Source organism: Rhinoderma darwinii, assembly GCF_050947455.1.
Source record: "Rhinoderma darwinii isolate aRhiDar2 chromosome 2 unlocalized genomic scaffold, aRhiDar2.hap1 SUPER_2_unloc_37, whole genome shotgun sequence".
Lineage (NCBI taxonomy): Eukaryota > Metazoa > Chordata > Amphibia > Anura > Rhinodermatidae > Rhinoderma > Rhinoderma darwinii.
In genome coordinates this window covers 291162-304884 of record NW_027461704.1, presented here as the reverse complement: position 1 = coordinate 304884, position 13723 = coordinate 291162, and positions in this window count along the sequence as shown.

Genomic DNA, 13723 nt, shown 5'->3' with positions numbered 1-13723 from the left:
CACAGTGCAGTATGAGGATATAGTCACACAGTGCAGTATGAGGATATAGTCACACAGTGCGGTATGAGGATATAGTCACACAGTGCGGTATGAGGGTATAGTCACACAGTGCGGTATGAGGATATAGACACACACAGTGCAGTATGAGGATATAGTCACACAGAGCAGTATGAGGATATAGTCACACAGTGCGGTATGAGGATATAGTCACACAGTGCAGTATGAGGATATAGTCACACAGTGCAGTATGAGGATATAGTCACACAGTGCGGTATGAGGATATAGTCACACAGTGCAGTATGAGGATATAGTCACACAGTGCAGTATGATGGTATAGTCACACAGTGCAGTATGAGGATATAGTCACACAGTGCAGTATGAGGGTATAGTCACACAGTGCAGTATGAGGGTATAGTCACACAGTGCAGTATGAGGGTATAGTCACACAGTGCAGTATGAGGATATAGTCACACAGTGCAGTATGAGGGTATAGTCACACAGTGCGGTATGAGGATATAGTCACACAGTGCGGTATGAGGGTATAGTCACACAGTGCAGTATGAGGATATAGTCACACAGTGCAGTATGAGGGTATAGTCACACAGTGCGGTATGAGGATATAGTCACACAGCGCGGTATAGTCACACAGTGCAGTATGAGGATATAGTCACACAGTGCAGTATGATGATATAGTCACACAGTGCAGTATGAGGATATAGTCACACAGTGCAGTATGAGGGTATAGTCACACAGTGCAGTATGAGGGTATAGTCACACAGTGCAGTATGAAGGTATAGTCACACAGTGCAGTATGAGGATATAGTCACACAGTGCAGTATGAGGATATAGTCACACAGTGCAGTATGAGGGTATAGTCACACAGTGCAGTATGAGGATATAGTCACACAGTGCAGTATGAGGATATAGTCACACAGTGCAGTATGAGGATATAGTCACACAGTGCGGTATGAGGATATAGTCACACAGTGCAGTATGAGGATATAGTCACACAGTGCAGTATGAGGGTATAGTCACACAGTGCAGTATGAGGATATAGTCACACAGTGCAGTATGAGGGTATAGTCACACAGTGCAGTATGAGGATATAGTCACACAGTGCAGTATGAGGGTATAGTCACACAGTGCAGTATGAGGATATAGTCACACAGTGCAGTATGAGGATATAGTCACACAGTGCGGTATGAGGATATAGTCACACAGTGCAGTATGAGGATATAGTCACACAGTGCGGTATGAGGATATAGTCACACAGTGCAGTATGAGGATATAGTCACACAGTGCAGTATGAGGGTATAGTCACACAGTGCAGTATGAGGATATAGTCACACAGTGCGGTATGAACATATAGTCACACAGTGCGGTATGAGGATATAGTCACACAGTGCAGTATGAGGGTATAGTCACACAGTGCAGTATGAGGATATAGTCACACAGTGCAGTATGAGGGTATAGTCACACAGTGCGGTATGAGGATATAGTCACACAGTGCAGTATGAGGGTATAGTCACACAGTGCAGTATGAGGATATAGTCACACAGTGCAGTATGAGGGTATAGTCACACAGTGCAGTATGAGGATATAGTCACACAGTGCAGTATGAGGGTATAGTCACACAGTGCAGTATGAGGGTATAGTCACACAGAGCGGTATGAGGATATAGTCACACAGTGCAGTATGAGGGTATAGTCACACAGTGCGGTATGAGGATATAGTCACACAGTGCAGTATGAGGGTATAGTCACACAGTGCAGTATGAGGATATAGTCACACAGTGCGGTATGAGGATATAGTCACACAGTGCAGTATGAGGGTATAGTCACACAGTGCGGTATGAGGATATAGTCACACAATGCGGTATGAGGATATAGTCACACAGTGCAGTATGAGGGTATAGTCACACAGTGCAGTATGAGGGTATAGTCACACAGTGCAGTATGAGGATATAGTCACACAGTGCGGTATGAGGATATAGTCACACAGTGCAGTATGAGGATATAGTCACACAGTGCGGTATGAGGGTATAGTCACACAGTGCAGTATGAGGGTATAGTCACACAGTGCAGTATGAGGATATAGTCACACAGTGCAGTATGAGGGTATAGTCACACAGTGCAGTATAAGGATATAGTCACACAGTGCAGTATGAGGATATAGTCACACAGAGCGGTATGAGGATATAGTCACAGTGCGGTATGAGGATATAGTCACACAGAGCGGTATGAGGATATAGTCACACAGTGCAGTATGAGGATATAGTCACACAGAGCGGTATGAGGATATAGTCACACAGTGCGGTATGAGGATGTAGTCACACAGTGCAGTATGAGGATATAGTCACACAGTGCAGTATGAGGGTATAGTCACACAGTGTAGTATGAGGGTATAGTCACACAGTGCAGTATGAGGATATAGTCACACAGTGCAGTATGAGGATATAGTCACACAGTGCAGTATGAGGATATAGTCACACAGTGCAGTATGAGGATATAGTCACACAGTGCAGTATGAGGATATAGTCACACAGTGCAGTATGAGGGTATAGTCACACAGTGCGGTATGAGGGTATAGTCACACAGTGCGGTATGAGGATATAGTCACACAGTGCAGTATGAGGATATAGTCACACAGTGCAGTATGAGGATATAGTCACACAGTGCAGTATGAGGATATAGTCACACAGTGCAGTATGAGGGTATAGTCACACAGTGCAGTATGAGGATATAGTCACACAGTGCAGTATGAGGGTATAGTCACACAGTGCGGTATGAGGGTATAGTCACACAGTGCAGTATGAGGGTATAGTCACACAGTGCAGTATGAGGATATAGTCACACAGTGCAGTATGAGGATATAGTCACACAGTGCGGTATGAGGGTATAGTCACACAGTGCGGTATGAGGATATAGTCACACAGTGCGGTATGAGGATATAGTCACACAGTGCAGTATGAGGATATAGTCACACAGTGCAGTATGGGGGTATAGTCACACAGTGCAGTATGAGGATATAGTCACACAGTGCAGTATGAGGGTATAGTCACACAGTGCAGTATGAGGATATAGTCACACAGTGCAGTATGAGGGTATAGTCACACAGTGCAGTATGAGGATATAGTCACACAGTGCGGTATGAACATATAGTCACACAGTGCGGTATGAGGATATAGTCACACAGTGCAGTATGAGGGTATAGTCACACAGTGCAGTATGAGGATATAGTCACACAGTGCAGTATGAGGGTATAGTCACACAGTGCGGTATGAGGATATAGTCACACAGTGCAGTATGAGGGTATAGTCACACAGTGCAGTATGAGGATATAGTCACACAGTGCAGTATGAGGGTATAGTCACACAGTGCAGTATGAGGATATAGTCACACAGTGCAGTATGAGGGTATAGTCACACAGTGCGGTATGAGGATATAGTCACACAGTGCGGTATGAGGGTATAGTCACACAGTGCAGTATGAGGATATAGTCACACAGTGCAGTATGAGGGTATAGTCACACAGTGCAGTATGAGGATATAGTCACACAGTGCAGTATGAGGGTATAGTCACACAGTGCAGTATGAGGGTATAGTCACACAGAGCGGTATGAGGATATAGTCACACAGTGCAGTATGAGGGTATAGTCACACAGTGCGGTATGAGGATATAGTCACACAGTGCAGTATGAGGGTATAGTCACACAGTGCAGTATGAGGATATAGTCACACAGTGCGGTATGAGGATATAGTCACACAGTGCAGTATGAGGGTATAGTCACACAGTGCGGTATGAGGATATAGTCACACAGTGCGGTATGAGGATATAGTCACACAGTGCAGTATGAGGGTATAGTCACACAGTGCAGTATGAGGGTATAGTCACACAGTGCAGTATGAGGATATAGTCACACAGTGTGGTATGAGGATATAGTCACACAGTGCGGTATGAGGATATAGTCACACAGTGCGGTATGAGGGTATAGTCACACAGTGCAGTATGAGGGTATAGTCACACAGTGCAGTATGAGGATATAGTCACACAGTGCAGTATGAGGGTATAGTCACACAGTGCAGTATGAGGGTATAGTCACACAGTGCAGTATGAGGATATAGTCACACAGTGCAGTATGAGGATATAGTCACACAGAGCGGTATGAGGATATAGTCACACAGTGCGGTATGAGGATATAGTCACACAGAGCGGTATGAGGATATAGTCGCACAGTGCAGTATGAGGATATAGTCACACAGAGCGGTATGAGGATATAGTCACACAGTGCGGTATGAGGATGTAGTCACACAGTGCAGTATGAGGATATAGTCACACAGTGCAGTATGAGGGTATAGTCACACAGTGTAGTATGAGGGTATAGTCACACAGTGCAGTATGAGGATATAGTCACACAGTGCAGTATGAGGATATAGTCACACAGTGCAGTATGAGGATATAGTCACACAGTGCAGTATGAGGATATAGTCACACAGTGCGGTATGAGGATATAGTCACACAGTGCAGTATGAGGGTATAGTCACACAGTGCAGTATGAGGATATAGTCACACAGTGCAGTATGAGGATATAGTCACACAGTGCAGTATGAGGATATAGTCACACAGTGCGGTATGAGGATATAGTCACACAGTGCAGTATGAGGATATAGTCACACAGTGCAGTATGAGGATATAGTCACACAGTGCGGTATGAGGATATAGTCACACAGTGCAGTATGAGGATATAGTCACACAGTGCGGTATGAGGATATAGTCACACAGCGCAGTATGAGGATATAGTCACACAGTGCAGTATGAGGGTATAGTCACACAGTGCAGTATGAGGGTATAGTCACACAGTGCAGTATGAGGGTATAGTCACACAGTGCAGTATGAGGATATAGTCACAGTGCAGTATGAGGATATAGTCACACAGTGCAGTATGAGGATATAGTCACACAGTGCAGTATGAGGATATAGTCACACAGTGCAGTATGAGGATATAGTCACACAGTGCAGTATGAGGATATAGTCACACAGTGCAGTATGAGGGTATAGTCACACAGTGTAGTATGAGGGTATAGTCACACAGTGCAGTATGAGGATATAGTCACACAGTGCAGTATGAGGATATAGTCACACAGTGCAGTATGAGGGTATTGTCACACAGTGCAGTATGAGGGTATAGTCACACAGTGCAGTATGAGGGTATAGTCACACAGTGCTGTATGAGGATATAGTCACACAGAGCGGTATGAGGATATAGTCACACAGTGCAGTATGAGGGTATAGTCACACAGTGCAGTATGAGGGTATAGTCACACAGTGCAGTATGAGGATATAGTCACACAGTGCAGTATGAGGATATAGTCACACAGAGCGGTATGAGTATATAGTCACACAGTGCAGTATGAGGGTATAGTCACACAGTGCAGTATGAGGGTATAGTCACACAGTGCAGTATGAGGGTATAGTCACACAGTGCAGTATGAGGGTATAGTCACACAGTGCAGTATGAGGGTATAGTCACACAGTGCAGTATGAGGATATAGTCACACAGTGCAGTATGAGGGTATAGTCACACAGTGCAGTATGAGGGTATAGTCACACAGTGCAGTATGAGGGTATAGTCACACAGTGCAGTATGAGGGTATAGTCACACAGTGCAGTATGAGGGTATAGTCACACAGTGCAGTATGGGGATATAGTCACACAGTGCAGTATGAGGGTATAGTCACACAGTGCAGTATGAGGATATAGTCACACAGTGCAGTATGAGGATATAGTCACACAGTGCAGTATGAGGGTATAGTCACACAGTGCGGTATAGTCACACAGTGCAGTATGAGGATATAGTCACACAGTGCAGTATGAGGATATAGTCACACAGTGCAGTATGAGGGTATAGTCACACAGTGCAGTATGAAGATATAGTCACACAGTGCAGTATGAGGGTATAGTCACACAGTGCAGTATGAGGATATAGTCACACAGTGCAGTATGAGGATATAGTCACACAGTGCAGTATGAGGGTATAGTCACACAGTGCAGTATGAGGATATAGTCACACAGTGCAGTATGAGGGTATAGTCACACAGTGCAGTATGAGGATATAGTCACACAGTGCAGTATGAGGATATAGTCACACAGTGCGGTATGAGGATATAGTCACACAGTGCGGTATGAGGGTATAGTCACACAGTGCAGTATGAGGATATAGTCACACAGTGCAGTATGAGGATATAGTCACACAGTGCGGTATGAGGATATAGTCACACAGTGCAGTATGAGGGTATAGTCACACAGTGCAGTATGAGGATATAGTCACACAGTGCAGTATGAGGATATAGTCACACAGTGCAGTATGAGGATATAGTCACACAGTGCAGTATGAGGATATAGTCACACAGTGCAGTATGAGGATATAGTCACACAGTGCGGTATGAGGGTATAGTCACACAGTGCAGTATGAAGATATAGTCACACAGTGCAGTATGAGGATATAGTCACACAGTGCAGTATGAGGGTATAGTCACACAGTGCAGTATGAGGGTATAGTCACACAGTGCGGTATAGTCACACAGAGCAGTATGAGGATATAGTCACACAGTGCGGTATAGTCACACAGTGCGGTATGAGGATATAGTCACACAGTGCGGTATGAGGATATAGTCACACAGTGCAGTATGAGGATATAGTCACACAGCGCAGTGTGAGGATATAGTCACACAGTGCGGTATGAGTGTATAGTCACACAGTGCGGTATGAGGATATAGTCACACAGTGCAGTATGAGGGTATAGTCACACAGTGCAGTATGAGGATATAGTCACACAGTGCAGTATGAGGATATAGTCACACAGTGCAGTATGAGGATATAGTCACACAGTGCAGTATGAGGGTATAGTCACACAGTGCAGTATGAGGGTATAGTCACACAGTGCAGTATGAGGATATAGTTACACAGTGCAGTATGAGGATATAGTCACACAGTGCAGTATGAGGATATAGTCACACAGTGCGGTATGAGGATATAGTCACACAGTGCAGTATGAGGGTATAGTCACACAGTGCAGTATGAGGATATAGACACACACAGTGCAGTATGAGGATATAGTCACACAGAGCAGTATGAGGATATAGTCACACAGTGCGGTATGAGGATATAGTCACACAGTGCAGTATGAGGATATAGTCACACAGTGCAGTATGAGGATATAGTCACACAGTGCGGTATGAGGATATAGTCACACAGTGCAGTATGAGGATATAGTCACACAGTGCAGTATGATGGTATAGTCACACAGTGCAGTATGAGGATATAGTCACACAGTGCAGTATGAGGGTATAGTCACACAGTGCAGTATGAGGGTATAGTCACACAGTGCAGTATGAGGGTATAGTCACACAGTGCAGTATGAGGGTATAGTCACACAGTGCAGTATGAGGGTATAGTCACACAGTGCGGTATGAGGATATAGTCACACAGTGCGGTATGAGGGTATAGTCACACAGTGCAGTATGAGGATATAGTCACACAGTGCAGTATGAGGGTATAGTCACACAGTGCGGTATGAGGATATAGTCACACAGCGCGGTATAGTCACACAGTGCAGTATGAGGATATAGTCACACAGTGCAGTATGAGGATATAGTCACACAGTGCAGTATGAGGATATAGTCACACAGTGCGGTATGAGGATATAGTCACACAGTGCAGTATGAGGATATAGTCACACAGTGCAGTATGAGGGTATAGTCACACAGTGCAGTATGAGGATATAGTCACACAGTGCAGTATGATGGTATAGTCACACAGTGCAGTATGAGGATATAGTCACACAGTGCAGTATGAGGGTATAGTCACACAGTGCAGTATGAGGGTATAGTCACACAGTGCAGTATGAGGGTATAGTCACACAGTGCAGTATGAGGATATAGTCACACAGTGCAGTATGAGGGTATAGTCACACAGTGCAGTATGAGGGTATAGTCACACAGTGCAGTATGAGGATATAGTCACACAGTGCAGTATGAGGATATAGTCACACAGTGCAGTATGAGGGTATAGTCACACAGTGCAGTATGAGGGTATAGTCACACAGTGCAGTATGAGGATATAGTCACACAGTGCAGTATGAGGATATAGTCACACAGTGCAGTATGAGGATATAGTCACACAGTGCGGTATGAGGATATAGTCACACAGTGCGGTATGAGGGTATAGTCACACAGTGCGGTATGAGGATATAGTCACACAGTGCAGTATGAGGATATAGTCACACAGTGCAGTATGAGGATATAGTTACACAGTGTTGTATGAGGGTATAGTCACACAGTGCAGTATGAGGATATAGTCACACAGTGCAGTATGAGGATATAGTCACACAGTGCAGTATGAGGGTATAGTCACACAGCGCGGTATAGTCACACAGTGCGGTATGAGGATATAGTCACACAGTGTTGTATGAGGGTATAGTCACACAGTGCAGTATGAGGATATAGTCACACAGTGCAGTATGAGGGTATAGTCACACAGTGCAGTATGAGGGTATAGTCACACAGTGCAGTATGAGGATATAGTCACACAGTGCAGTATGAGGATATAGTCACACAGTGCGGTATGAGGATATAGTCACACAGTGCAGTATGAGGGTATAGTCACACAGTGCAGTATGAGGATATAGTCACACAGTGCAGTATGAGGATATAGTCACACAGTGCGGTATGAGGATATAGTCACACAGTGCAGTATGAGGGTATAGTCACACAGTGCAGTATGAGGATATAGTCACACAGTGCAGTATGAGGGTATAGTCACACAGTGCAGTATGAGGATATAGTCACACAGTGCAGTATGAGGATATAGTCACACAGTGCGGTATGAGGATATAGTCACACAGTGCGGTATGAGGGTATAGTCACACAGTGCAGTATGAGGATATAGTCACACAGTGCAGTATGAGGATATAGTCACACTGCAGTATGAGGATATAGTCACACAGTGCAGTATGAGGATATAGTCACACAGTGCAGTATCAGGGTATAGTCACACAGTGCAGTATGAGGGTATAGTCACACAGTACAGTATGAGGATATAGTCTCACAGTGCAGTATGAGGATATAGTCACACAGTGCGGTATGAGGATATAGTCACACAGTGCGGTATGAGGATATAGTCACACAGTGTAGTATGAGGGTATAGTCACACAGTGCAGTATGAGGGTATAGTCACACAGTGCAGTATGAGGATATAGTCACACAGTGCAGTATGAGGGTATAGTCACACAGTGCAGTATGAGTGTATAGTCACACAGTGTAGTATGAGGATATAGTCACACAGTGCAGTATGAGTGTATAGTCACACAGTGTAGTATGAGGATATAGTCACACAGTGCAGTATGAGGGTATAGTCACACAGTGCAGTATGAGGGTATAGTCACACAGTGCAGTATGAGGATATAGTCACACAGTGCAGTATGAGGGTATAGTCACACAGTGCAGTATGAGGGTATAGTCACACAGTGTAGTATGAGGGTATAGTCACACAGTGCAGTATGAGGATATAGTCACACAGTGCAGTATGAGGATATAGTCACACAGTGCAGTATGAGGGTATAGTCACACAGTGCAGTATGAGGGTATAGTCACACAGTGCAGTATGAGGATATAGTCACACAGTGCAGTATGAGGGTATAGTCACACAGTGCAGTATGAGGATATAGTCACACAGTGCAGTATGAGGGTATAGTCACACAGTGCAGTATGAGGATATAGTCACACAGTGCGGTATGAGGGTATAGTCACACAGTGCGGTATGAGGGTATAGTCACACAGTGCAGTATGAGGATATAGTCACACAGTGCAGTATGAGGATATAGTCACACAGTGCAGTATGAGGGTATAGTCACACAGTGCAGTATGAGGGTATAGTCACACAGTGCGGTATAGTCACACAGAGCAGTATGAGGATATAGTCACACAGTGCGGTATAGTCACACAGTGCGGTATGAGGATATAGTCACACAGTGCGGTATGAGGATATAGTCACACAGTGCAGTATGAGGATATAGTCACACAGCGCAGTATGAGGATATAGTCACACAGTGCGGTATGAGTGTATAGTCACACAGTGCGGTATGAGGATATAGTCACACAGTGCAGTATGAGGGTATAGTCACACAGTGCAGTATGAGGATATAGTCACACAGTGCAGTATGAGGATATAGTCACACAGTGCAGTATGAGGATATAGTCACACAGTGCAGTATGAGGATATAGTCACACAGTGCAGTATGAGGGTATAGTCACACAGTGCAGTATGAGGGTATAGTCACACAGTGCAGTATGAGGATATAGTTACACAGTGCAGTATGAGGATATAGTCACACAGTGCAGTATGAGGATATAGTCACACAGTGCGGTATGAGGATATAGTCACACAGTGCAGTATGAGGGTATAGTCACACAGTGCAGTATGAGGATATAGACACACACAGTGCAGTATGAGGATATAGTCACACAGAGCAGTATGAGGATATAGTCACACAGTGCGGTATGAGGATATAGTCACACAGTGCAGTATGAGGATATAGTCACACAGTGCAGTATGAGGATATAGTCACACAGTGCGGTATGAGGATATAGTCACACAGTGCAGTATGAGGATATAGTCACACAGTGCAGTATGATGGTATAGTCACACAGTGCAGTATGAGGATATAGTCACACAGTGCAGTATGAGGGTATAGTCACACAGTGCAGTATGAGGGTATAGTCACACAGTGCAGTATGAGGGTATAGTCACACAGTGCAGTATGAGGATATAGTCACACAGTGCAGTATGAGGGTATAGTCACACAGTGCGGTATGAGGATATAGTCACACAGTGCGGTATGAGGGTATAGTCACACAGTGCAGTATGAGGATATAGTCACACAGTGCAGTATGAGGGTATAGTCACACAGTGCGGTATGAGGATATAGTCACACAGCGCGGTATAGTCACACAGTGCAGTATGAGGATATAGTCACACAGTGCAGTATGATGATATAGTCACACAGTGCAGTATGAGGATATAGTCACACAGTGCAGTATGAGGGTATAGTCACACAGTGCAGTATGAGGGTATAGTCACACAGTGCAGTATGAAGGTATAGTCACACAGTGCAGTATGAGGATATAGTCACACAGTGCAGTATGAGGATATAGTCACACAGTGCAGTATGAGGGTATAGTCACACAGTGCAGTATGAGGATATAGTCACACAGTGCAGTATGAGGATATAGTCACACAGTGCAGTATGAGGATATAGTCACACAGTGCGGTATGAGGATATAGTCACACAGTGCAGTATGAGGATATAGTCACACAGTGCAGTATGAGGGTATAGTCACACAGTGCAGTATGAGGATATAGTCACACAGTGCAGTATGAGGGTATAGTCACACAGTGCAGTATGAGGATATAGTCACACAGTGCAGTATGAGGGTATAGTCACACAGTGCAGTATGAGGATATAGTCACACAGTGCAGTATGAGGATATAGTCACACAGTGCGGTATGAGGATATAGTCACACAGTGCAGTATGAGGATATAGTCACACAGTGCGGTATGAGGATATAGTCACACAGTGCAGTATGAGGATATAGTCACACAGTGCAGTATGAGGGTATAGTCACACAGTGCAGTATGAGGATATAGTCACACAGTGCGGTATGAACATATAGTCACACAGTGCGGTATGAGGATATAGTCACACAGTGCAGTATGAGGGTATAGTCACACAGTGCAGTATGAGGATATAGTCACACAGTGCAGTATGAGGGTATAGTCACACAGTGCGGTATGAGGATATAGTCACACAGTGCAGTATGAGGGTATAGTCACACAGTGCAGTATGAGGATATAGTCACACAGTGCAGTATGAGGGTATAGTCACACAGTGCAGTATGAGGATATAGTCACACAGTGCAGTATGAGGGTATAGTCACACAGTGCAGTATGAGGGTATAGTCACACAGAGCGGTATGAGGATATAGTCACACAGTGCAGTATGAGGGTATAGTCACACAGTGCGGTATGAGGATATAGTCACACAGTGCAGTATGAGGGTATAGTCACACAGTGCAGTATGAGGATATAGTCACACAGTGCGGTATGAGGATATAGTCACACAGTGCAGTATGAGGGTATAGTCACACAGTGCGGTATGAGGATATAGTCACACAATGCGGTATGAGGATATAGTCACACAGTGCAGTATGAGGGTATAGTCACACAGTGCAGTATGAGGGTATAGTCACACAGTGCAGTATGAGGATATAGTCACACAGTGCGGTATGAGGATATAGTCACACAGTGCAGTATGAGGATATAGTCACACAGTGCGGTATGAGGGTATAGTCACACAGTGCAGTATGAGGGTATAGTCACACAGTGCAGTATGAGGATATAGTCACACAGTGCAGTATGAGGGTATAGTCACACAGTGCAGTATAAGGATATAGTCACACAGTGCAGTATGAGGATATAGTCACACAGAGCGGTATGAGGATATAGTCACAGTGCGGTATGAGGATATAGTCACACAGAGCGGTATGAGGATATAGTCACACAGTGCAGTATGAGGATATAGTCACACAGAGCGGTATGAGGATATAGTCACACAGTGCGGTATGAGGATGTAGTCACACAGTGCAGTATGAGGATATAGTCACACAGTGCAGTATGAGGGTATAGTCACACAGTGTAGTATGAGGGTATAGTCACACAGTGCAGTATGAGGATATAGTCACACAGTGCAGTATGAGGATATAGTCACACAGTGCAGTATGAGGATATAGTCACACAGTGCAGTATGAGGATATAGTCACACAGTGCAGTATGAGGATATAGTCACACAGTGCAGTATGAGGGTATAGTCACACAGTGCAGTATGAGGGTATAGTCACACAGTGCGGTATGAGGATATAGTCACACAGTGCAGTATGAGGATATAGTCACACAGTGCAGTATGAGGATATAGTCACACAGTGCAGTATGAGGATATAGTCACACAGTGCAGTATGAGGGTATAGTCACACAGTGCAGTATGAGGATATAGTCACACAGTGCAGTATGAGGGTATAGTCACACAGTGCGGTATGAGGGTATAGTCACACAGTGCAGTATGAGGGTATAGTCACACAGTGCAGTATGAGGATATAGTCACACAGTGCAGTATGAGGATATAGTCACACAGTGCGGTATGAGGGTATAGTCACACAGTGCGGTATGAGGATATAGTCACACAGTGCGGTATGAGGATATAGTCACACAGTGCAGTATGAGGATATAGTCACACAGTGCAGTATGGGGGTATAGTCACACAGTGCAGTATGAGGATATAGTCACACAGTGCAGTATGAGGGTATAGTCACACAGTGCAGTATGAGGATATAGTCACACAGTGCAGTATGAGGGTATAGTCACACAGTGCAGTATGAGGATATAGTCACACAGTGCGGTATGAACATATAGTCACACAGTGCGGTATGAGGATATAGTCACACAGTGCGGTATGAGGGTATAGTCACACAGTGCAGTATGAGGATATAGTCACACAGTGCAGTATGAGGGTATAGTCACACAGTGCGGTATGAGGATATAGTCACACAGTGCAGTATGAGGGTATAGTCACACAGTGCAGTATGAGGATATAGTCACACAGTGCAGTATGAGG